Source organism: Odontesthes bonariensis, chromosome 14 (genome assembly GCF_027942865.1).
Source record: "Odontesthes bonariensis isolate fOdoBon6 chromosome 14, fOdoBon6.hap1, whole genome shotgun sequence".
Lineage (NCBI taxonomy): Eukaryota > Metazoa > Chordata > Actinopteri > Atheriniformes > Atherinopsidae > Odontesthes > Odontesthes bonariensis.
In genome coordinates, this window is record NC_134519.1 from 33,164,494 (window position 1) to 33,191,635 (window position 27,142).

The window sequence follows — 27,142 nt, forward strand, 5'->3', positions numbered from 1 at the left end:
TGTGCTTGTCGCCTGCGTATCTGACGCCGTTCCCCGTACGGGCCACCAAAATCTGTAAGGGGTACCGTAGCAACGGCACCCTGGTTGACAGATATACTCCTGAGACAGGAGAGAGATTAGGAGACGGCTTGTCAGTTTCAAGGATCATGCAGCAATTTATTAAAGTTTCACTTTTCAATACACTCGTGTTAAGTTTCTTTTCTTATGTTCAACATATTCAGTTCAATGTCCCGTGAGTATTCACAATGAATTTCAGTGTCCATGTCAATACAAAACCAATAATACTCTTCAGTACAAAATCCATAACAAAATAAATCTCTTTTCACCAAATACATGTTCACTTACTCTTCTACTTAGTGTTTTAACCTATTTATCAAAAATGAAATACATAGACAATGGTAATATTAACCAGCTTAATGTTCAAGTTACTTTTAAACTCAATATAAAAGTATTTTCCTTCGTTTTAAATCAAGACAGTACTGCATTTTACCCTCATAAACCTTAAGTGCTCAATGTAAACAAAACTCCATTTTAAACAGTCACCTTTTTTCCTTCATGAACCCTTATAGCAAAAACACATCTTAAAACTAATGGTGGGGACCTTACACACGGCAAAATAAACAATACACATCGACATTGTAAGTTTCTAAAACATTACTGAAGCGTACGTTCACGTAGGGGAGGCGTGTGTTTTAAGCGGAGTTGGTTTCTAGTACCATGCATGTCGTGCATGATCACTGCACAGTTACTTAGCTAGACTTCGGCTCTGTGTTTCAAACTTACTCCAAACAAAATCACAAAAAGTCTCCATCGACAATAACTTCACTAAAACTGTTAACAAACATCCCCAATACATTTTGGCATGGTTAGTTTCTAATTTCAAGGCATATTCACACATTTACGAACCTGAGACAGGAGAGAGATTAGGAGACGGCTTGTCAGTTTCAAGGATCATGCAGCAATGAAGCTAAACGCAATGCAAGACACTAAAAACCGGAACCCCCCCTCGCCCCCTGCTGGCATGGAGCAAACATTACAGCATACACATTGAATAGGGAAATAAACCACTGCACAAAGAAATGCAAACTCTTCGGGGGTACCTTTTACAAATAATTACAATAACTTGTATTCAAAATAAAAGACAGTTATTCTCTGTATTTCCATAAACACAAATGTGACACTTTTGTGGTCGTCACATAAGCACCCAGATTGGCGAAGTTGCTGTCCTGGAAATGTTTGGCACACACAACTAATGACTTGGGGTATGAGGCTGGTTGTGACCCAAAGATAAATCCCAGCCATTTCTTCTTCAGGTCTTCATCCTTGGGCAAGTGGTACATCGAAGATGTTTTACCTCCACAAATAAAACACGAGCGTGCTTGTTCTGCCATGTTTTCTTCTTCGCTAAGTTGTTAGCCTCTGGTAGCTAGAAATCTCTCACCTGGCTTTCTCAAATTCTTGTTGGGCGGAGGTTAAGGGCCGTGTATACTCTCGCAGCAGTGTGTCGCAGTGAGCTTGTCGCAGACATGACGCAGTTATTTTTGATTTATGCCCAATTTTGAAGCGCGGTCTGCGCTATGTTAATTCCACGCCACAACGCAAGAGGGACAATCACGAACAAGCTAGGATTGTGGGTGTGGTGGGTGGCGTGTTTCTCTTCCGGTTACGGAGGTCATTCAACAACAATGGCGACTGGACGAATGCGCACTTTGATTGAGATACAGCTGATCGATCTAGAAATCGAAGAAATATTTCTACTACTGGAGCTGGCAGAGAGGCGAAAGAATCGTCTCGGTTAGCGTCACCATTAGCCGGTTAGCAAGCCGGAAATACACATAGTTTAGAGCGGATGTAGAGTTGACCAATCAGAGGCCTCCTTTCTCTCCTCCCTGCGATGATATCTGCGGCACTGTCTGCGGTGAGTTACAATTTTGGGGAGGTGCACCAGAGTGTCTGCGTAAGGGGGGGGGGGCGGGGGGGGGCATGTCTGCGTTAACTGCGACACACACGCAGACGACCTGGTTTACGACCATAAACCGCCCTGTAGCTGTGGCCATGCCATACAAGGCTATGGGCGAGGCTTACGACCGAGTGACGAATGAAAGTTTCGCCTTCTCTCACGCGCTCATTTGTCTGTGTCTCTAAGTGGGGTGACCCTTCAATGACCAGTGCAGCCCAAGTAGATCGAATTACACTTTGGCGCGGCGCATACTCATATGACTTGTTTTGACCTACCACATTTTAAAATGAGTGACACAAAAGTGGTTTCCAGCGAAAGTTGGCCTTTAAAGTCACCAGAAATAGCGATAAAGGCATCGGGGTGTTGGGTTTGGAGCCTAGCGATCGCGGAGTGGATGACGTCACACGCGACTTCAGCAGAGGCTCATGGGGGAATGCAAACACAAGCAACAATGGCATGCAAGAACTCCCGTGGCATATAGTACGGTCGGAGGCTAACGGCTAACATTTCGATATCTGGGCAACAGATGGTTTCTTTTACAGTCACATGCCCAGGGTTACACCATCTGCAGTTCACATAGAGTGCTAGACCCCCACCTTTCTGTTTGCCGCTTAGCTTAGGATCTCTGTCCGCTCTCACCGTAGTAAATCCAGGTAGCTTCACGTTGTTGTCCGGGATGTTGCTGGTTAGCCAGGTCTCCGTGAAGCACAACAAGCTGCACTCTCTGTACAACTTCAAGTTCTTCACCAAGGCAGCCAGCTCATCCGTCTTGTTTGCCAGCGAGTTTACATTCCCCATCACACACGAAGGAATGGCCGGTTTAAACCTCCACCGTTTTTCCAGGTGCCTCACTTTTACCAACGCACCAGTACGGCAACCAGGGTAGCGTCTCACCAGCTCCTCTGGTATGGGTTGAACTTTGCAGGCATGGCTCCCCGACCGTAGTGCGAGCAGCTGATCCCTTGTGTAAACAAGGTTCTTACTTTCCTGTTTCGCTCGGTTCGAAAACGTATCCATAGTATATAAAAATATCTACACTGCGCGTGTAGAAGCTGAAAAAAGCAAACTTACTAACGAAGACAAACAAACTTAGAAACGCTAAAAAGACTCGAGACACACGAAGCTACTTGGAAGGCTGCCACTCGCGTTGGCGCCGGAAAAGAGCATCTGTCAACTCTTCCACATCTCCAAGACCAGGACCAAACCTTATAATCCTGCTTCGAATGGACAGGTGGAACGATTTAATAGTACGCTTCTCCAGCTGATTCGTTGCCACGTCAATCAAAGTTAGAAGAACTGTGATGAACACTTGTCCTTACTAGCAGCAGCATATCGCAGTGCACAGAATTCAAGTACTGGATTCGCACCTAACATGCTCATGCTGGACAGAGAAGTTAATCAGCCTCAGGACATCTGGCTGGGGGTGGCAGGGCAAAATCAAGGTGGAAAGGAGCCCCTCGAGCATGTACAGGACCTGCAAAAGAGTCTTAATGAGGTCCATGAGATGGCTCGGCAGCACCTCAAAGCAGCTCAACACAGAGAGAAGAGGCTGGATGACTTACGAGCTCAAGGACAAGTTGGCTGAACTTATTAACTTGGATGAACAGATTTCAGCCAAAAGGGCAGAGCTTCAAAAGCTGTAGGCTCTATTACATCCACAAACAGGCACACACACACACACACACACACACACACACACACACACACACACACAGTCACACTCCTTGCACAGTTACTGTTTAATATATGATTGTGTCTGATGAAGAAATTGTTCTTTTGTTTACTGCCTTCACAGACAGGTGCATGCACACACTTTTGTGTTGTTTTTATGGTTTTGATTGTTAATACAGTGTTGACACTGTTCCAGCTCCATTGTAATACAGTACATGCACACATAGATGTTCACTCACTCACTCACTCACTCACACACACACGTGGTGTGGGATGTATGTGTGTCTAATATGTTAAGACATTGTTCTTTTGCAGCTGAGTTTTATAGGGCTGTATTCTCCATTTGTAATAAATTTGCAAACAGGCGTGCACACGCACACACTTTATTCTTTATTAATTAAAAGAAGTAATTGTTATTTGTCCCTGTGTTATTCTGTTATTCTGACAGATTTCTTTTGCATTATTTCATAAATGTATGCCAGAATAGGTGCGAGGTTGGTCTTAAATTTCATTGGACGTGGTCTTAAAAAGGTCTTAAAAAGTCTTAAATTTGAGTGGAAAAATCCTGGGGGGACCCTGGACAAGCAAACATCCCGCCATTCCGACATGCAAATGTGCCACCATTCCAACAAGGCTTTCCATATAAGGAAATGTGTGTTACTCAACAGGTGAGTCCCTTCTTTCTGTTCATGCATTATACATGTTTTAAGACATGTGTACAGATGTGATAAAGTCTTTAAAAGTGTAATTAAAGCCTCTCCCCCTCTCTCTCTTCCTGTTATTCTTCAAATCAAATCAAATCAAATCAAATTTATTTGTATAGCACATTTCATGTACAAACAATTCAAAGCGCTTTACATAAAATAAAAGCATTGCAGCAGGGAGTGGAAGAAGGATTAAAAATACATAAAAGAATATAAAGAGAAACAAATAAAATAATTTAAATAAATTTAAAAACAAGCAACAGTCAAGATAAGTTAAAAGATAGCGTGCAGATTTCATGCATAGACACATGAGAAAAGAAATGTTTTTAACCTGGATTTAAAAACGTCTACATTGGGACTTCCGGTGGGACAGGCGAGAGCATGGATGCCAGCCGCGGCTATTCAAAGACAACACGGGAAGCCGGGCAGCCTCTCCCATTCTCTGGCGAAATTGCTACATCTTCAATGTTAAATTGACGATAAAACAGTTGTTCACAAAACACAAGATATGCCCAATACTGCATTTACTTTCATAACTACAACATGTTGTCCTGTAGCTTAATGAAGTGATTTGTTCTGAAATCGCCGCCGTTCACTGAGGAAATCATGTTATGAAGCTGCCACTAACAGCCAGGCTTCCGAGCCGAGGGACGCCCGGCTTCAGGAGGGGGCGGGAGAGTCAAGTTTTTTTCTACAATTCTAGGTCATCATTGGCTAAATCGACAAAAACTCATCACTTCCAAGGAAGCCCGGCGTCTCTGGGGGTAGATTAGACGTGGGCGTGTCAATATGAGGGGCTGTGTCGTGATGATTGGAGTTAGCGTTTGTCCATCATGAGAGATCTTGTGGCAGCCAAATTTTTAAGCGGGGAGAAGCACGCTGGAACTTCAGTCCCAAAGCGGATACGAAAGAGACTGGTTGTCTGTGAAAGTGCTGTCGGAGTTTCACTCATTTCCCATCGTTTCCATTTCCATCCTCACACACATACACTTTTGTAAATATTACACTGTAAATAAGAAACACATCCTTGTTGTTTAGAAGTTTTGTCAATCATATTCCTGTTGTGCATTTGTTTGTCGTGTTAGCTAGTAGTTTTGTCACAATGGCGTAATATGGGCTTCCCCTGTTTTAAAAGTCAGCAGCCGCCACTGATGGAGCAAAGTCAGGATGGAGCACTGATGGAGAAAGTCAGGAGCTCCCGCATGCTAACACCCTAAACTCCACTAAAACTCGAGACATAGACACAGACAAACTCAAACTGAGAATATGAGTGGAGCATCAACAAAAACTAAGAATAAAAAGAACCCGGATACCCAAAGCAAAGAAATACACCGAGAGGTTAGCGAGAGCAAGCTAATACCACAAGTTAGCATGGCCTCATTTCAAAGCAGCTTGGACGGCATTAGCAAACAAATTCAAACCCTGCTAAACGAAATGAAGACGGATCTAAAAACATTCAAAGACGAAATTACAGCGCAAATGAGAGATGAACTGACAGAACTCAAGGGAGACATCGATGAGAAGTTTGCCAAAATAACCACGGACATTGGAGAACAGGATGAGAAGATAACTGCTGCTCTTACACGCACAGAGGAGATCGAGTCGTGGAGTCATGAAGCAAACAGTGCACTGCAGGAAATAATGCAAGAGCAGAAAATCCTCGGGGACAAACTAGACAATTTAGAATCGAGGTCCAGACGAAATAACTTACGGGTGTATGGCATTCAAGAGGAGGCAGAGTCAAAGAGCGACTCGGTCGAACAGTTAATGGATAAATGGCTCCGTGAAGAATTTTCTATAAACTCGGACCTACAGATTCAACGCGCTCACCGAGCCCTGGCTCCAAAGCCAAAATCTGGCCAGCCTCCCAGATCGATTGTCATCAATTTCCAACAGTTCACCGTAAAGGAGATGATATTAAAAAAAGCATGGGAGAAAAAAACAATCACCCTCGGAGAAAACCGGATATATTTTGACCACGACCTCGGCATTACCTCCATGCCGAGGTCTTACCTGTTTGAACAATGTTTTTATATTTCATTAAGATTAAGATTAAGATCTGATTTATTGGTCATGCATACACATGAAATTTGTCCTCCGCTTTTAACCCATCCAGGTTAGCACCTGTTGACACACACATGCACAGGGTCACACACTCAGAGACAGATGCCAACCTGGAGCGGTGGGCAGCCATGAAGCGCCCGGTGAGCATGGGGGGTACGGTGCCTTGCTCAAGGGTACCTCAGCCATGACAAGGAGGTGGACTGACACCCCTCCAGCTATCAGTTCCACCAATCTTTTTTGAGTGGCGAGAGTGGGAATCGAACTGCCAACCATCTGGTTATTGGACGACTGACTCTAACCACTGAGCTGCTGCCAAGTGCGCTTCTCCCCCGTGGGATTGCACCTAAATGAAATAAATTAATGGGCTACCATTCAAGCAGTTTTCCGCTGTAATATTATTGTGATTGCAAAGGACTACATTTAAACTTACGCATTGACGCGAGCAGCAATGTTCTCCCACGCCGTCTCCCTCTCCTTTGCTGCTGCAGCCGTGTTGCACTTCTTTTTAAAAACCTTTTGAAACTCGCCGTATGAGCGCACTAAAATTTCTAATTCAATGTTTGTAAAATATGTAGCCCGCCTCTTCCCCGTTGCCATGGTGACTCGTCGAATCGGGGCTCCATTGATGCTGGCTTTTTAAAGTGGTGGTGCACGCGCTAAACTCAAGGTGAAACTACTCAGAGTTGATTAAACTCACTCAAATCAGCGTTACTGGAACCAAAAACTCAGAGTTTTCTAGCTCAGAGTAGATCAACTCAGAGTTCAGGAATAGACTCAGAGTTTGTTGAACCTGCTTTGTGAAACGGACCCCAGGTCCAGAATGTGTCCTCGAAGGTGGGTAGGTTCTGTTACATGTTGCCACAAACCAAACATGTCCAGCACAGAAGAAAATTCTTTGGCATTACCATCCATCATGTTATCTATGTGAATGTTAAAATCCCCGGTCAAGATTAAATGATTAAAATCAGTTGAAATAATAGACAATAATTCAGAAAATTCATCAATAAAACTTGCACAGTATCCTGGAGATCTGTAAATGATTAAGAACAGGATTTTAGGAACACCCTTTAAAATAGAACAAAGATATTCAAAAGAAGTGAATTCACCAAATGAGACCTCTTTACACTGGAATGCATCTTTAAATAAGGTAGCTTCTCCCCCACCTTTCCTACCATTTCGGCATTTATCCCAACCCAGTCTCACAGAAAAACGTGTAATAGCTACGTTGGTCCACAAGGGAAAACGTGGTATTGTCACAATTTGGCCCCAAAATTTATTTGGCCTATTCATTTACATTGCTTCGAAACCAGGTCACGTGACTATCAAAATTCCCTCAGCTAAAAAAGGAAAATGGCCGACTGTCAACCTTTTTTCTGTGAAAAACATAACATTTTAAGAAAGCATCTGCATTTGTATGCATTTCGATGGCATTTCTAGCGAGAACCATGCATAATATTTTCAGAATCTTCGTTCAGAGAATGTAGACGATCTTTCGTTTAGTAATTTCGCCGAAGATTTTGGTATCTCCTTGAAAAAACATAAGCATATCACGTTTTCTGTTAAGGTGGTTGATGTGGACGCTGCTATCTCAACGTCACCGACCAGCGCCGACATTCCCCGTAATTTCTGTAAAAAAAATAGAAGATATATATATATATACATATATATTTGGTTTTTGGTTTGGTTTTTTTATTTATTTATTTTTTATATAGCCACACTATATCTGCGTGGTGCATGCGCCAGTGGCTGATGCACGGCAACCCGACCAGGACAATACAAAGGAATTTAGGCTGACGTGAAGGAACAAATATTCTATTGTGTGTAGTTACATATGACACAACAGAACTTCTGTTGTGTATGCATTCTAATATGCTTTACTCTGTTCACTTTACATTTTTTGGAATATGTATTCACAAAAAGCAAAAGATAATTTTTTGATCATAGATAATAATATAAGTATATCTATGCACCCTATTTGACTGTTATCAGTCTATTCAATAGACGTTATCAGCACACATCAGTCCTGCTGCGTTTTTTTTTTAAAATCAGGTTGCCAGATCTCGTCTTTTATGTTTAGCTTGCCTGGTAGCTATTGTAGCAGTGTGGTTGTTGACCCAATAGAGGCGGACTGGTCACGTAATGCGTAAAAAACCCAGGTACTAGCGAACCTGGCAACCACTCCGAGCTGCTTAAAGAGCTACTTACCAAAAAAACATGACTACTATTTATGTATGTATGTATGCCGACATAAACATACATATGTCTATTTGGTTATATGTGTATCTGATTTGATGGAAGAAGTTCGGCTGATTAATATAGGGATGAAAGAGTAGTAGTATTATACTAGTGAATATAGCAGACAAATAACACACACACACACACATATGTCTGTCTTTACAGAAGATGTATGGCGGGGCAGGGTAGGATAATTGAGGTGCTGAGAGGGCTACCTGTTGAAGAATGATCTTTAATGATCTTTATTGTTATTATTTATCATTTTTGTGAAGTTAGTGCCCTGCCATGGGGGTATGGGATGTTGACAAACCCATGCCCAGGGGCCCATTGTCACCCACCTATGAGTAAAATAAAGTCTACAGTAGCCCAAATCCAAAATTATGAACATGATTAGGAAAATCATCAATACCTTAAAGGTTCTTTCTGACCAAAAATTTAAAAAAAATAATCCAGACTTGATTTCGTCCAGGCTGGAAAATCAAATGGTCTTAGAACCCACACCCGAAAGGGGCTAACACCAAACACAGGTGAAAATGACACTTTGTTGTAGGACAAAATGAAAGACATTTTTGAAAAGACCTTGACCTGGTGAGTAACATATGTCAGTGTGAAGATTATAAATCAGTCCTGCCTTGAAATATTGACCTCTGAACGTTGACCTCAGTGCAATTTAGAAGGCTTGTTAATCATTAACAGAAGAGGATACAGATATGGAACCAACTGTTATAGAGAGCTCTTGACTTCAGCTATGTGACTATACCCATATGGATATGACCACCAAGTGGGGGCGCTATCAAATATGGTAAAAAATCATTTTCACTAATTTCATAATTGCATATTTAAAATCTGATGACATAAATGTGTTTTCCACCCCTTTAAATCTCTCCTTGTACTCTCAATTTAGTATTTACCACTCCAAATTATAAGAAATACGCCTGTTTTTAAAATAAACTACAATTTTTTGTTTCGTGCTATGTATCTGATCCAAATTAGCGCCATATTTGTAGTTCTTCCCAGTTTGCAAAGTAGGGTTTTAAAAACATATATATATTGAATATATCAAATATCTAGTGCAGCCGAATTAGTAATTATACTTCATCTATATGATTGAGGTTTGAAAAAAGTCAAGATGTTGGTATATGTTAGATATTCTAACTGTTATTGTCGAAATGTGATTTTTGGGTTAGCAGCTTCTTCTGTTTTGCAAAATAGGGTTGGAAAAACATACATAACCTACTAAATATATTAAATATCAAGTACAGCCGAATTAGTAATTATACTTGATCTCGATGATCAATACAAAGAAAGACAAGAAAGCTGCAAGCAGCCGTATGCGGGACCGAGGTGTGCGTACATTGGATGTGCGCACATTGGGCATGCGCTGGACGCTGGAGCTGCAGCTCTGCCCACACGCACGATACCCTCTGCGTACGTACGAGCACATAATAACCCCAATGCATAGGGATTTTTGAAAATTTCTAGGGGGCGCCACTGAGCCATTTTGATCCGCCCACACACAATACCCTTTACATACGTACGAGGTCGACAGGGTGGACGTGTGTGCCAAGTTTCATGACTTTGCGATGATGATAAGGCTTTCAAATCACAAATGCCATCACACGATTTTCACCACCTTGCCACGGCCACGCCCTTTGAAGTTTGAAAAAGTTTCTTCATGATTTTTTCCGCCTATGTCTTAAGAATAACCTGGCCAAGTTTGAAGCTTGTGGCATTAAATCTGTAGGAGCAGTTCGATCAAATGCAGAAATCGGGCAAAAATGGCACCAAAACGCACTTTCCATCCAAAATGGCCGCCTTCCTGTGAATATGGGACATTGGCGGCATGAGACCTTTTTATGCGTCTGGGCATGATGAATGATTGTACCGAATTTTGTCGTACTACGCGAAACTAATTGTATTGCGGGGACCATTTTTAAGCATTGTAGGGGGCGCTACAGAGTCAATGAGCGAATCCCAAAAATATAAAGTTTAGATTCTTTCATGTCGTTGACTAGCACGTGGCGCTCGCAAAATTTTTCGCATACCTTTTGGTAAGAATAAGAAGAAAGAAAGAAAGAAAGAATAATAACTAGAAAGCTGCAAGCAGCTGTGAGCGGGACCAAGGTGTGCGTACGTTGGGATGTGCGTACGTTGGGGCATGCGCTGGACGCTGGAGCCGCAGCTCTGCCCACACGCACGATACCCTCTGCGTACGTACGAGCACATAATAACCCCAATGCGGAGGGGTTTTTGAAAATTTCTAGGGGGCGCCACTGAGCCATTTTGCTCCACCCACACATGATACCCTTTACATACGTACGAGGTTGAGAGACTAGACGTGTGTGCCAAGTTTCATGACTTTGCGATGATGATAAGGCTTTCAAATCACAAACACCATCACACGATTTTAATCGCCTGGCCACGCCCACACCGTTCAGAGTTCGGAAAAGTTACTCAAAATTATTATTCCCCCATGTCTTAAGAGTAACCTGGCCAAGTTTGAAGCTTGTAGCATTAAATCTGTAGGAGGAGTTCTATCAAATGCGAGGTGTGGAAAAAAAAAGACATTGCCAACCACCGGCAGGTGGCGCTGTAGTTGGATGTCACTATTTTATATGTGCACGTTCAGTCTGGGTCCAGCAATCACCGTATGAAGTTTGGGACAGATTGGATAATGTGTGTGGAAGTTATAAGCGACTTAATTCTTCATGGCGAGTCATAACTTTGAGGCGTTGCTACGGCCACGCCCTTTGAGGTTTGAAAAAGTTTCTCCATGATTCTTTCCCCCCATGTCTTAAGAGTAACCTGGCCAAGTTTGAAGTCTGTAGCATTAAATCTGTAGGACGAGTTCGATCAAATGCGAGGTGTGGGAAAAAAAAGCTGTTTCCAACCACCAGCAGGTGACGCTATAGGTGGATGTCACTATGATAATATGTGCGCGTTCAGGCTGGTTCCAGCATTCACCATATGAAGTTTGGGACAGATTGGATAATGTATGTGGGAGTTATAAGCAACTTAATTTTTTGTGGCGAGTGATGGCGAGTCATCAAATTTTGAGGCGTCGCCACGGCCACGCCCTTTAAATTTAGAAAAAGTTTCTCCATGAATTTTCCCCCCATGTTGTAAGAGTAACCTGGCCAAGTTTGAAGTCTGTAGCATGAAATCTGTAGGACAAGTTCGATCTTGTGGAAGGCGTGGAATCGGTCAAAAATGGCACGAAAACGCACTTTCCATCCAAAGTGGTCGCCTTCCTGTGGACCTGGTACCGTCATGGCATGAGACTTTTTTGTGCGTCTAGGCATGATGAATGAGTGTACCAAATTTCGTCGTCCCACGCAAAACTAACCCCAATGCGGGGACCTTTTTTAAGCATCGTAGGGGGCGCTACAGAGCCAATGAGCGACTCCCAAAAATATAAAGTTTAGATTCTTTCATGTCGTCAACTGGCAGGTGGCGCTCGCGAAATTTCCTGAGTTTTCGCATACCTTTTGCAAAGAATAAGAAAGAATAATAATAACTAGAAAGCTGCAAGCAGCTGTGAGCGGGACCGAGGTGTGCGTACATTGGGATGTGCGTACGTTGGGGCATGCGCTGGACGCTGGAGCCGCAGCTCTTCCCACACGCACGATACCCTCTGTGTACGTACGAGCACATAATTACCCCAATGCGGAGGGGTTTTTGAAAATTTCTAGGGGGCGCCACTGAGCCATTTTGCTCCACCCACACATGATACCCTTTACATACGTACGAGGTTGAGAGACTAGACGTGTGTGCTAAGTTTCATGACTTTGCGATGATGATAAGGCTTTCAAATCACAAACGCCATCACACGTTTTTAATCGCCTGACCACGCCCACATCGTTCAGAGTTCGGAAAAGTTTCTCAAGATTATTATTCCCCCATGTCTTAAGAGTAACCTGGCCAAGTTTGAAGCTTGTAGCATTAAATCTGTAGGAGGAGTTCAATCAAATGCGAGGTGTGGAAAAAAAAAGACATTGCCGACCACCATTAGGTGGCGCTGTAGGTGGATGTCACTATTTTAATTAACACGTTCAGTCTGAGTCCAGCAATCACCGTATGAAGTTTTGGACAGATTAGATAATGTATGTGGGAGTTATAAGCGACTTCATTTTTTGTGGCGAGTGATGGCGAGTCATCAAACTTTGAGGCATCGCCACGGCCACGCCCTTTAAGTTTTGAAAAAGTTTCCCCATGAATTTTTCCGCCCATGTCTTAAGAGTAACCTGGCCAAGTTTGAAGTCTGTAGCATGAAATCTGTAGGACAAGTTTGATCTTATGCAAAGCGTGGAATCGGCCAAAAATGGCACGAAAACGCACTTTCCATCCAAAATGGTCGCCTTCCTGTGGACGTGGGACCATGGCGGCAAGAGACCTTTTTGTGCGTCTGGGCATGATGAATGAGTGTACCGAATTTCGTTGTCCCACGCGAAACTAATCCTATTGCGGGAACCATTTTTAAGCACCGTAGGCGGCGCTACAGAGCCAATGAGCGACTCCTAAAAATATAAAGTTTAGATTCTTTCATGTCGTCGACTGGCAGGTGGCGTTCGCAAAATTTCCTGAATTTTCGCATACCTTTTGCAAAGAATCGGAAGAAGAATAATAATAACTAGAAAGCTGCAAGCAGCTGTGAGCGGGACCGAGGTGTGCGTACGTTGGATGTGCGGACGTTGGGCATGCGCTGGATGCCGTAGTCATGCAGCTCTGCCCACACGCACGATACCCTCTGCGTATGTACGAGCACATAATGACCCCAATGCGGAGGGGTTTTTGAAAATTTCTAGGGGGCGCCACTGAGCCATTTTGCTCCGCCCACACATGATACCCTTTACATACGTACGAGGTGGTGAGGGTGGACGTGTGTGCCAAGTTTCATGACCTTACGATTATGATAAGGCTTTCAAATCACAAACGCCATCACACGATTTTCACCGACTGGCCACGCCCATACCATTCTGAGTTTGGAAAAGTTTCTCCATGAATTTTTGCCCCCATGTCTTAAGAGTAACCTGGCCAAGTTTGAAGCTTGTAGCATTAAATCTGTAGGAAAAGTTTGAGGTGTGGAAAAAAAAGACGTTTCCAACCACCAGCAGGTGGCGCTGTAGTTGTTTATCACTATTTTATATGTGCGCGTTCAGGCTGGGTCCAGCTATCACCGTATGAAGTTTGGGACAGATTTGATAATGTGTGTGGAAGTTATAAGCGACTTAATTTTTCATGGCGAGTCATAAATTTGAGGCGTCGCCACGGCCACGTCCTTTGAGTTTTGAAAAAGTTTCTCCATGATTCTTCCCCCCCCATGTCTTAAGAGTAACCTGGCCAAGTTTGAAGTCTGTAGCATCAAATCTGTAGGACAAGTTCGATCAGATGCGAGGTGTGGAAAAAAAAGACGTTTCCAACCACCAGCAGGTGGCGCTGTAGGTTGATGTCACTATGTTATATGTGCGCGTTTAGGGTGGGTTCAGCAATCAACGTATGGAGTTTGGGACAGATTGGATAATGTATGTGGAAGTTATAAGCGACTTAATTTTTTATGGCGAGTGATGGCGAGTCATCGAACTTTGAGAAGTCGCCACGCCCACGCCCTTTAAGTTTTGAAAAAGTTTCCCCATGAATTCCCCCCCCCCCCCATGTCTTAAGAGTAACCTGGCCAAGTTTGAAGTCTGTAGCATTAAATCTGTAGGACAAGTTCGATGTTATGCAAGGCGTGGAATCGGTCAAAAATGGCACGAAAACGCACTTTCCATCCAAAATGGCCGCCTTCCTGTGGACGTGGGACCATGGCGGCCTGAGACTTTTTTGTGCGTCTGGGCATGATCAATGAGTGTACCGAATTTCGTCGTCCCACGCGAAACTAATCCTATTGCGGGCACCATTTTTATGCATTGTAGGGGGCGCTACAGAGTCAATGAGCGACTCCCAAAAATATAAAGTTTAGATTCTTTCATGGCGTCGACTGGCACGTGGCGCTCGCAAAATTTTGTGAGTTTTCGCATACCTTTTGCAAAGAATCGGAAAGAATAATAATAAACCAAACCTTACAGATACAATAGGGTCCTTGCAGTTTCACTGCTCGGTCCCTAACTAGAAAGCTGCAAGCAGCTGTGAGCGGGACCGAGGTGTGCGTACGTTGGGATGTGCGCACGTTGGGGCATGCGCTGGACGCTGGAGCCGCAGCTCTGCCCACACGCACGATACCCTCTGCGTACGTACGAGCACATCATAACCCCAATGCGGAGGGGGTTTTGAAAATTTCTAGGGGGCGTCACTGAGCCATTTGGCTCCCTCCACACACGATACCCTTTACATACGTACGAGGTCATCAGGGTGGACGTTTGTGCCAAGTTTCATTAAGTTGCGATGATGATAAGGCTTTCAAATCACAATTGCCATCACACGATTGTCACCGCCTGGCCACGCCCACACCGTTCAGAGTTTGGAAAAGCTTTTCAAGAGTTTTCTTCCCCCCATGTCTTAAGAGTAACCTGGCCAAGTTTGAAGATTTTAGCATGAAATATGTAGGAGGAGTTTGATCAAATGCGAGGTGTGAAAAAAAAAGACGTTTCCGACCACCATTAGGTGGCGCTGTAGGTGGATGTCACTATTTTATATGTGCGCGTTCAGGCTGGGTCCAGCAATCACCGTATGAAGTTTGGGACAGATTGGATAATGTATGTGGGAGTTATAAGCGACTTAAATTTTTCATGGCGAGTCATAAATTTGTGGCGTTGCCACGGCCACGCCCTTTGAGGTTTGAAAAAGTTTCTCCATGATTTTTCCCCCCCATGTCTTAAGAGTAACCTGGCCAAGTTTGAAGGTTGTTGCATTAAATATGTAGGAGGAGTATGATCAAATGCGAGGTGTGAGAAAAAAAAGATGTTTCCAACCACCAGCAGGTGGCGCTATAGGTGGATGACACTATGATAATATGTACGCGTTCAGGCTAGTTCCAGCATTCACCGTATGAAGTTTGGGACAGATTGGATAATGTATGTGGGAGTTATAAGCGACTTAATTTTTTGTGGCGAGTGATGGCGAGTCATCAAACTTTGAGGCATCGCCACGGCCACGCCCTTTAAGTTTTGAAAAAGTTTCCCCATGAATTTTCCCCCCCATGTCTGAAGAGTAACCTGGCCAAGTTTGAAGTCTGTAGCATTAAATCTGTAGGACAAGTTCGATCTTAAGCAAGGCGTGGAATCGGTCAAAAATGGCACGAAAACGCACTTTCCATCCAAAATGGCCGCCTTCCTGTGGACGTGGGACCATGGCGGCATGAGACTTTTTTGTGCGTCTGGGCACGATGAATGAGTGTACCGAATTTCATCGTCCTACGCGAAACTAACCCCATTGTGGGCACAATTTTTAAGCATTGTAGGCGGCGCTATAGAGTCAATGAGCGACTCCCAAAAATATAAAGTTTAGATTCTTTCATGTCGTCGACTGGCAGGTGGTGCTCGCAAAATTTCCTGAGTTTTCGCATACCTTTTGCAAAGAATAAGAATAACGGAGGAGGAGGAGGAGAAAAATAATAATAAACCTTACAGATACAATAGGGTCCTCGCAGTTCCTGCTCGGTCCCTAATAATAATAATAATAACTAGAAAGCTGCAAGCAGCTGTGAGCGGGACCGAGGTGTGCGTACGTTGGGATGTGCGCACGATGTGGCATGCGCTGGACGCCGTAGTCGCGCAGCTCTGCCCACACGCACGATACCGTCTGCGTACGTACAAGCACATAATAACCCCAATGTGGAGGGGTTTTTGAAAATTTCTAGGGGGCGCCACTGAGCCATTTTGCTCCGCCCACACACGATACCCTTTACATACATACAAGGTCGAGAGGGTGGACGTGTGTGCCAAGTTTCATGACTTTGCGATGATGATAAGGCTTTCAAACCACAAACGCCATCACACGATTTTCACCGCCTTGCTACGGCCACGCCCTTTGAGATTTGAAAAAGTTTCTTCAATTAATTTTTCTCGACATGTCTTAAGAGTAACCTGGCCAAGTTTGAAGCTTGTAGCATTAAATCTGTAGGAGGAGTTTGATTAAATGTGAGGTGTGGGAAAAAAAAGACTTTTACGACCACCATTAGGTGGCGCTGTAGATGGATATCACTATTTTATATGTGCGCGTTCAGGCTGGGTCCAGCAATCACCATATGAAGTTTGGGACAGATTCAATAATGTATGTGGGAGTTATAAGCGACTTAATTTTTTGTGGCGAGTGATGGCGAGTCATAAATTTGAGGCGTCTCCACGGCCACGCCCTTTGAGGTTTGAAAAAGTTTCTCCATTAATTTTTCCCCCCATGTCTTAAGAGTAACCTGGCCAAGTTTGAAGTCTGTAGCATCAAATCTGTAGGACAAGTTCGATCAAATGTTAGGTGTGGGGAAAAAAAAGATGTTTCCGACCACCAGCAGGTGGCGCTGTAGGTTGTCGTCACTATGTTATATGTGCGCGTTCATACTTGGTCCAGCATTCACCGTATGAAGTTTGGGACAGATTGGATAATGTATGTAGGAGTTATAAGCGACTTCATTTTTTGTGGCGATTGATGGCGAGTCATCGAAATTTGAGAAGTCGCCACGGCCACGCCCTTTAAGTTTTGAAAAAGTTTCTCCATGAATCTTTCCCCCCATGTCTTAAGAGTAACCTGGCCAAGTTTGAAGTGTGTAGCATTAAATATGTAGGACAAGTTCGATCTTGTGCGAGGTGTGGAATCGGTCAAAAATGGCACGAAAACGCACTTTCCATCCAAAATGGTCGCCTTCCTGTGGACGTGGCACCGTGATGGCATGAGACTTTTTTGTGTGTCTAGGCATGATGAATAAGTGTACCAAATTTCGTCGTCCCACACGAAACTAATCCTATTAAGGGGAGAATTTTTAAGCATTATAGGGGGCGCTACAGAGCCAATGAGCGACTCCCAAAAATATAAAGTTTAGATTCTTTCATGTCGTCGACTGGCACGTGGCGCTCGCAAAATTTCATGAGTTTTCGCATACCTTTTGCAACGAATAAGAATAACGGAGAAAAATAATAACTAGAAAGCTGCAAGCAGCTGTGAGCGGGACCGAGGTGTGCGTACGTTGGGATGTGCGTACGTTGGGCATGCGCTGGACGCTGGAGCCGCAGCTCTTCCCACACGCACGATACCCGCTGTGTACTTACGAGCACAGCATAACCCCAATGCGGAGGGGTTTTTGAAAATTTCTAGGGGGCGCCACTGAGCCATTTTTCTCCGCCCACACACGATACCCTTTACATACGTACGAGGTCGTCAGGGTGGACGTGTGTACCAAGTTTCATTACCTTGAGATGATGATAAGGCTTTCAAATCACAAACGTCATCACACGATTTTCACCGCATGGCCACGCCCACACCGTTCAGAGTTTGGAAAAGTTTCTCCATGAATTGTTGCCTCCATGTCTTAAGAGTAACTTGGCTAAGTTTGAAGTTTGTAGCATTAAATCTTTGGGAGGAGTTTGATAAAATGTGAGGTATGGAAAAAAAAGACGTTTCTGACCACCAGCAGGTGGCGCTGTTGGTGGATGTCACTATTTTATCTATGCGCGTTCAGGCTGGGTCCAGATATCACCGTATGAAGTTTGGGACAGATTGGATAATGTATGTGGAAGTTATAAGCGACTTAATTTTTCATGGCGAGTCATAACTTTGAGGCGTCGCCACGGCCACGCCCTTTGAGGTTTGAAAAAGGTTCTCCATGACTCTTTCCCCCCATGTCTTAAGAGTAACCTGGCCAAGTTTGAAGCTTGTAGCATTAAATCTGTAGGACGAGTTCGATCAAATGCGAGATGTGGAAAAAAAGAGATGTTTCCGACCACCAGCAGGTGGCGCTATAGGTGGATGTCGTTATGATAATATGTACGCGTTCAGGCTGGGTCCAGCATTCACCGTATGAAGTTTGGGACAGATTGGATAATGTATGTGGGAGTTATAAGCGACTTCATTTGTTGTGGCGAGTGATGGCGAGTCATCGAACTTTGAGGAGTTGCCACGCCCACGCCCTTTAAGTTTTGAAAAAGTTTCTCCATGAATTTCCCCCCCCATGTCTTAAGAGTAACCTGGCCAAGTTTGAAGTCTGTAGCATGAAATCTGTAGGACAAGTTCGATCTTATGCAAGGCGTGGAATCGGCCAAAAATGGCACGAAAACGCACTTTCCATCCAAAATGGCCGCCTTCCTGTGTACGTGGCACCGTGATGGCATGAGACTTTTTGGTGCGTCTGGGCATGATGAATGAGTGTACCGAATTTCGTCGTCCCACGCGAAACTAATCCTATTAAGGGGACCATTTTTATGCACCGTAGGGGGCGCTACAGAGCCAATGAGCGACTCCCAAAAATATAAAGTTTAGATTCTTTCATGTCGTCGACTGGCAGGTGGCGCTCGCAAAATTTCGTGAGTTTTCGCATACCTTTTGCAAAGAATCGGAAATAATAATAATAAACCTTACAGATACAATAGGGTCCTTGCAGTTTCACTGCTCGGTCCCTAATAATAATAACTAGAAAGCTGCAAGCAGCTGTGAGCGGGACCGAGGTGTGCGTACGTTGGGATGTGCGCACGTTGGGGCATGCGCTGGACGCTGGAGCCGCAGCTCTGCCCACACACACGATACCCTCTGCTTACGTACGAGCACATAATAACTCCAATGCGGAGGGGTTTTTGAAAATTTCTAGGGGGCGCCACTGAGCCATTTTGCTCAGCCCACACACGATACCCTTCACATACGAACGAGGTCATCAGGGTGGACGTGTGTGCAAAGTTTCATTAAGTTGCGATGATGATAAGGCTTTCAAATCACAAACGCCATCACACGATTGTCACCGCCTGGCCACGCCCACACCGTTCAGAGTTTGGAAAAGCTTCTCAAGAGTTTTCTTCCCCCCTAGCTTAAGAGTAACCTGGCCAAGTTTGAAGATTTTAGCATTAAATATGTAGGAGGAGTTTGATCAAATGCGAGGTGTGAAAAAAAAGATGTTTCCAACCACCAGCAGGTGGCGCTATGGGTGGATGTCACTATGATAATATGTACGCGTTCAGGCTGGGTCCAGCATTCACCGTATGAAGTTTGGGACAGATTGGATAATGTATGTGGGAGTTATAAGCAACTTAATTTGTTGTGGCGAGTGATGGCGAGTCATCAAACTTTGAGGCGTCGCCACGCCCACGCCCTTTGAGGTTTGAAAAAGTTTCTCCATGAATTTTTCCCCCCATGTCTTAAGAGTAACCTGGCCAAGTTTGAAGTCTGTAGCATTAAATCTGTAGGACAAGTTCGATCTTATACAAGGTGTAGAATCGGTCAAAAATGGCACGAAAACGCACTTTCCATCCAAAATGGCCGACTTCCTGTGGACGTGGGACCATGGCGGCAAGAGACTTTTTTGTGCGTCTGGGCATGATGAATGAGTGTACCGAATTTCGTCGTCCCACGCAAAACTAACCCCAATGTGTGGACCATTTTTAAGTACCCTAGGGGGCGCCACTGAGCCACTTTGCTCCGCCCACACACGATACCCTTCACATACGTACGAGGTGTTCAGGATGGACGTGTGTGCCAAGTTTCATGACGTTGTGATGATGATAAGGCTTTCAAATCACAAACACCATCACACGATTTTCACCGCCTGACCACGCCCGAATTGTTCAGAGTTTGGAAAAGTTTCTCCATGAATTTTTGCCCCCATGTCTTAAGAGTAACCTGGCTAAGTTTGAAGCTTGTAGCATTAAATCTGTAGGAGGAGTTTTATAAAATGTGAGGTGTGGCAAAAAATGACATTTCCGACCACCAGCAGGTGGCGCTATAGGAGGATGTCACTATGATAATATGTACGCGTTCAGGCTTGGTCCAGCATTCACCGTATGAAGTTTGGGACAGATTGGATAATGAGTGTGGAAGTTATAAGCGACTTAATTCTTCATGGCGAGTCATAACTTTGAGGCGTCGCCACGGCCACGCCCTTTGAGGTTTGAAAAAGTTTCTCCATGACTCTTTTCCCCCTTGTCTTAAGAGTAATCTGGCCAAGTTTGAAGCTTGTAGCATTAAATCTGTAGGACGAGTTCGATCAAATGCGAGATGTGGAAAAAAAGAGATGTTTCCAACCCCCAGCAGGTGGCGCTATAGGTGGATGTCGTTATGATATTATGTACGCGTTCAGGCTGGGTCCAGCATTCACCGTATGAAGTTTGGGACAGATTGGATAATGTATGTGGGAGTTATAGGCGACTTAATTTTTTGTGGCGAGTGATGGCGAGTCATCGAACTTTGAGGAGTTGCCACGCCCACGCCCTTTAAGTTTTGAAAAAGTTTCTCCATGAATTCCCCCCCCCATGTCTTAAGAGTAACCTGGCCAAGTTTGAAGTCTGTAGCATTAAATCTGTAGGACAAGTTCGATCTTAAGCAAGGCGTGGAATCGGCCAAAAATGGCACGAAAACGCACTTTCCATCCAAAATGGCCGCCTTCCTGTGTACGTGGGACCATGGCGGCATGAGACTTTTTTGTGCGTCTGGGCATGGTGAATGAGTGTACCGAATTTCATTGTCCTACGCGAAACTAACCCCATTGCGGGCACCATTTTTAAGCATCGTGGGGGGCGCTACAGAGCCAATGAGCAACTCCCAAAGATATAATGTTTAGATTCTTTCATGTCGTCGACTAGCACGTGGCGCTCGCAAAATTTCCTGAGTTTTCGCATACCTTTTGCAAAGAATAAGAAGAAAGAATAATAACTAGAAAGCTGCAAGCAGCTGTGAGCGGGACCGAGGTGTGTGTACGTTGGGATGTGCGTACGTTGGGGAATGCGCTGGACGCCGTAGTCGCGCAGCTCTGCCCACACGAAGGATTCCCTCTGCGTTAGTACGAGCACATAATAACCCCAATGCGGAGGGGTTGTTGAAAATTTCTAGGGGGCGACACTGAGCCATTTTGCTCCGCCCACACACGATACCCTTTAAATACGTACGAGGTCGACAGGGTGGACGTGTGTGCCAAGCTTCATGACTTTGCGATGATGATAAGGCTTTCAAATCAGAAACGCCATTACAAGATTTTCACCGCCTTGCTACGGCCACGCCCTTTGAGATTTGAAAAAGTTTCTCCATGAGTTTTTGCCCCCATGTCTTAAGAGTAATCTGGCCAAGTTTCAAGTCTGTAGCATTAAATCTGTAGGACGAGTTCGATCAAATGCGAGGTGTGGAAAAAAAGAGATATTTCCAACCCCCAGCAGGTGGCGCTATAGGTGGATGTCGCTATGATAATATGTACACATTCAGGCTGGTTCCAGCATTCACCGAATGAAATTTGGGACAGATTAAATAATGTATGTGGGAGTTATAAGCGACTTCATTTTTTGTGGCGAGTGATGGCGAGTCATCGAACTTTGAGGCGTCGCCACGGCCACGCCCTTTGAGGTTTGAAAAAGTTTCTCCATGAATCTTTCCCCCCATGTCTTAAGAGTAACCTGGCCAAGTTTGAAGTCTGTAGCATGAAATCTGTAGGACAAGTTCGATCTTATGCAAGGCGTGGAATCGGCCAAAAATGGCACGAAAACGCACTTTCCATCCAAAATGGCCGCCTTCCTGTGGACGTGGCACCGTGATGGCATGAGACTTTTTGGTGCGTCTGGGCATGATGAATGAGTGTACCGAATTTCGTCGTCCCACGCAAAACTAACCCCAATGTGTGGACCATTTTTAAGTACCCTAGGGGGCGCCACTGAGCCACTTTGCTCCGCCCACACACGATACCCTTGGCAAAAGACTTTTTTGTGCGTCTGGGAATGATGAATGAGTGTACCAAATTTCATTGTCCTACGCGAAACTAACCCCATTGCGGGCACCATTTTTAAGCAATGTAGGGGGCGCTACAGAGTCAATGAGCGACTCCCAAAAATATAAAGTTTAGATTCTTTCATGTCGTCGACTGGCAGGTGGCGCTCGCAAAATTTCCTGAGTTTTAGCATACCTTTTGCAAAGAATAAGAAAGAATAACGGTGGAGAAAAATAATAATAATCCTTACAGATACAATAGGGTCCTTGCAGTTTCACTGCTCGGTCCCTAACTAGAAAGCTGCAAGCAGCTGTGAGCGGGACCGAGGTGTGCGTACGTTGGGATGTGCGTACGTTGGGCATGCGCTGGACGCTGGAGCCGCAGCTCTGCCCACACGCACGATACCCGCTGTGTACTTACGAGCACAGCATAACCCCAATGCGGAGGGGTTTTTGAAAATTTCTAGGGGGCGCCACTGAGCCATTTTTCTCCGCCCACACACGATACCCTTTACATACGTACGAGGTCGTCAGGGTGGACGTGTGTACCAAGTTTCATTACCTTGAGATGATGATAAGGCTTTCAAATCACAAACGCCATCACACGATTTTCACCGCATGGCCACGCCCACACCGTTCAGAGTTTGGAAAAGTTTCTCCATGAATTGTTGCCTCCATGTCTTAAGAGTAACTTGGCTAAGTTTGAAGCTTGTAGCATTAAATCTGTGGGAGGAGTTTGATAAAATGTGAGGTATGGAAAAAAAAGACGTTTCTGACCACCAGCAGGTGGCGCTGTTGGTGGATGTCACTATTTTATCTATGCGCGTTCAGGCTGGGTCCAGATATCACCGTATGAAGTTTGGGACAGATTGGATAATGTATGTGGAAGTTATAAGCGACTTAATTTTTCATGGCGAGTCATAACTTCAAGGCGTCGCCACGGCCACGCCCTTTGAGGTTTGAAAAAGTTTCTCCATGACTCTTTCCCCCCATGTCTTAAGAGTAATCTGGCCAAGTTTGAAGCTTGTAGCATTAAATCTGTAGGACGAGTTCGATCAAATGCGAGATGTGGAAAAAAAGAGATGTTTCCGACCACCAGCAGGTGGCGCTATAGGTAGATGTGACTATGATAATATGTACGCGTTCAGGCTGGGTCCAGCATTCACCGTATGAAGTTTGGGACAGATTGGATAATGTATGTGGAAGTTATAAGCGACTTAATTTTTCATGGCGAGTCATAACTTCAAGGCGTCGCCACGGCCACGCCCTTTGAGGTTTGAAAAAGTTTCTCCATGACTCTTTCCCCCCATGTCTTAAGAGTAATCTGGCCAAGTTTGAAGCTTGTAGCATTAAATCTGTAGGACGAGTTCGATCAAATGCGAGATGTGGAAAAAAAGAGATGTTTCCGACCACCAGCAGGTGGCGCTATAGGTAGATGTCACTATGATAATATGTACGCGTTCAGGCTGGGTCCAGCATTCACCGTATGAAGTTTGGGACAGATTGGATAATGTATGTGGAAGTTATAAGCGACTTCAATTTTTGTGGCGAGTGATGGCGAGTCATCGAACTTTGAGGCGTCGCTACGGCCACGCCCTTTAAGTTTTGAAAAAGTTTCCCCATGAATCTCTCCCCCCATGTCTTAAGAGTAACCTGGCCAAGTTTCAAGTCTGTAGCATGAAATCTGTGGGACAAGTTCGATCTTATGCAAGGCGTGGAATCGGTCAAAAATGGCACGAAAACGCACTTTCCATCCAAAATGGCTGCCTTCCTGTGTACGTGGGACCATGGCGGCGAGAGACTTTTTTGTGCGTCTGGGCAAGTTGAATAAGTGTACCGAATTTCGTTGTCCTACGCAAAACTAATCCTATTAAGGGGACCATTTTTAAGCATTGTAGGGGGCGCTACAGAGTCAATGAGCGACTCCCAAAAATATAAAGTTTAGATTCTTTCATGTCGTCGACTGGCAGGTGGCGCTCGCAAAATTTCCTGAGTTTTCGCATACCTTTTGCAAAGAATAAGAAAGAATAACGGAGGAGAAAAATAATAATAACTAGAAAGCTGCAAGCAGCTGTGAGCGGGACCGAGTGTGCGTACGTTGGGATGTGCGCACGTTGGGCATGCGCTGGACGCCGTAGTCGCGCAGCTCTGCCCACGCGCACGATTTCCATTGCGTACGTACGAGCACGCAATAACCCCAATGCATAGGGTTTTTTGAACATTTCTAGGGGGCGCCACTGAGCCATTTTGCTCCGCCCACACACAATACCCTTTACATACGTACGAGGTCATCAGGGTGGACGTGTGTACCAAGTTTCATGACTTTACGATGATGATAAGGCTTTCATATTACAAACGCCATCACACGATTTTCACCTCTGGCCACGCCCACATCGTTCAAAGTTTGGAAAAGTTTCTCCATGAAGTTTTGCCCTCATGTCTTAAGAGTAACCTGGCCAAGTTTGAAGATTTTAGCATGAAATATGTAGGAGGAGTTTGATCAAATAAGAGGTGTGGAAAAAAAATTAAGTTTCCGACCACCATTAGGTGGCGCTGTAGGTGGATATCACTTTTTTGTATGTGCACGTTCAGGCTGGGTCCAGCATTCACCGTATGAAGTTTGGGACAGATTGGATAATGTATGTGGGAGTTATAAGCGACTTAATTTTTTATGGCGCGTCATAAATTTGAGGTGTCGCCACGGCCACGCCCTTTAAGTTTTGAAAAAGTTGGCCAATGATTTTTTCGGCCCATGTCTTAAGAGCAACCTGGCCAAGTTTGAAGGTTTTTGTATTAAATATGTAGGAGGAGTTCGATCAAATGCGAGGTGTGGAAAAAAAAAGACATTTCCAACCACCAGCAGGTGGCGCTATAGGTGGATGTCACTATTTTATATGTGAGCTTTCAGTCTGGGTCCAGCATTCACCGTATGAAGTTTGGGACAGATTGGATAATATATGTGGGAGTTATAAGCGACTTCAATTTTCGTGGCGAGTGATGGCGAGTCATCAAACTTTGAGGCGTCGCCACGGCCACGCCCTTTAAGTTTTGAAAAAGTTGGCCAATGAATTTTTCCCTCCATGTCTTAAGAGTAACCTGGCCAAGTTTGAAGTCTGTAGCATTAAATCTGTAGGACAAGTTCGATCTTAAGCAAGGCGTGGAATTGGTCAAAAATGGCACGAAAACGCACTTTCCATCCAAAATGGCCGCCTTCCTGTGTACGTGGGACCATGGCGGCATGAGACTTTTTTTTGCGTCTGGGCATGATGAATGAGTGTACCAAATTTCGTCTTCCCACGCGAAACTAATCCTATTAAGTGGACCATTTTTAAGCATCGTAGGGGGCGCTACAGAGCCAATGAGCGACTCCCAAAAATATAAAGTTTAGATTCTTTCATGTTGTCGACCGGCACGTGGCGCTCGCAAAATTTCCTGAGTTTTCGCATACCTTTTGCAAAGAATAAGAAAGAATAATAATAATAATAATAATAATAATAATAAACCTTACAGATACAATAGGGTCCATGCAGTTTCACTGCTCGGTCCCTAATAATCCTTACAGATACAATAGGGTCCTTGCAGTTTCACTGCTCGGTCCCTAATAACTAGAAAGCTGCAAGCAGCTGTGAGCGGGACCGAGGTGTGCGTACGTTGGGATGTGCGCACGTTGGGGCATGCGCTGGACGCCGTAGTCGCGCAGCTCTGCCCACACGCACGATACCCTCTGCGTACGTACGAGCACATAATAACCCCCATGCGGAGGGGTTATTGAAAATTTCTAGGGTGCGCCACTGAGCCATTTTGCTCCGCCCACACATGATACCCTTTACATACGTACGAGGTTGTCAGGGTGGACGTGTGTGCCAAGTTTCATAACTTTGTGATGATGATAAGGCTTTCAAACCACAAACGCCACCACACGATTTTCACCGCCTGGCCACGCCCACACCGTTTCTCCATGATTCATTTCCTCCATGTCTTAAGAGTAACCTGGCCAAGTTTGAAGTTTGTAGCATTCAATATGTAGGAGGAGTTCGATAAAATACGAGTTGTGGAAAAAAAGAGACGTTTCCAACGACCAGCAGGTGGCGTTATAGGTGGTTGTCACTATTTTATATGTGTGCGTTCAGGCTGGGTCAAGCAATCAACATATGAAGTTTGGGACAGTTTGGATAATGTGTGTGGAAGTTATAAGCGACTTAATTCTTCATGGCGTGTCATAACTTTGAGGCGTCGCCACGGCCACGCCCTTTGAGGTTTGAAAAAGTTTCTCCATGATTCTTTCCCCCCATGTCTCAAGAGTAACCTGGCCAAGTTTGAAGTCTGTAGCATTAAATCTGTAGGACAAGTTCGATCAAATGCGAGATGTGGAAAAAAAGAGATGTTTCCAACCCCCAGCAGGTGGCGCTATAGGTGGATGTCGTTATGATAATATGTGCGCGTTCAGGCTGGGTCCAGCATTCACTGTATGGAGTTTGGGACAGATTGGATAATGTATGTGGGAGTTATAAGCGACTTAATTTTTTGAGGCGAGTGATGGCGAGTCATCAAACTTTGAAGCGTCGCCACGGCCACACCCTTTGAGGTTTGAAAAAGTTTCCCCATGAATTTTTCCGCCCATGTCTTAAGAGTAACCTGGCCAAGTTTGAAGTCTGTAGCATGAAATCTGTAGGACAAGTTCGATCTTAAGCAA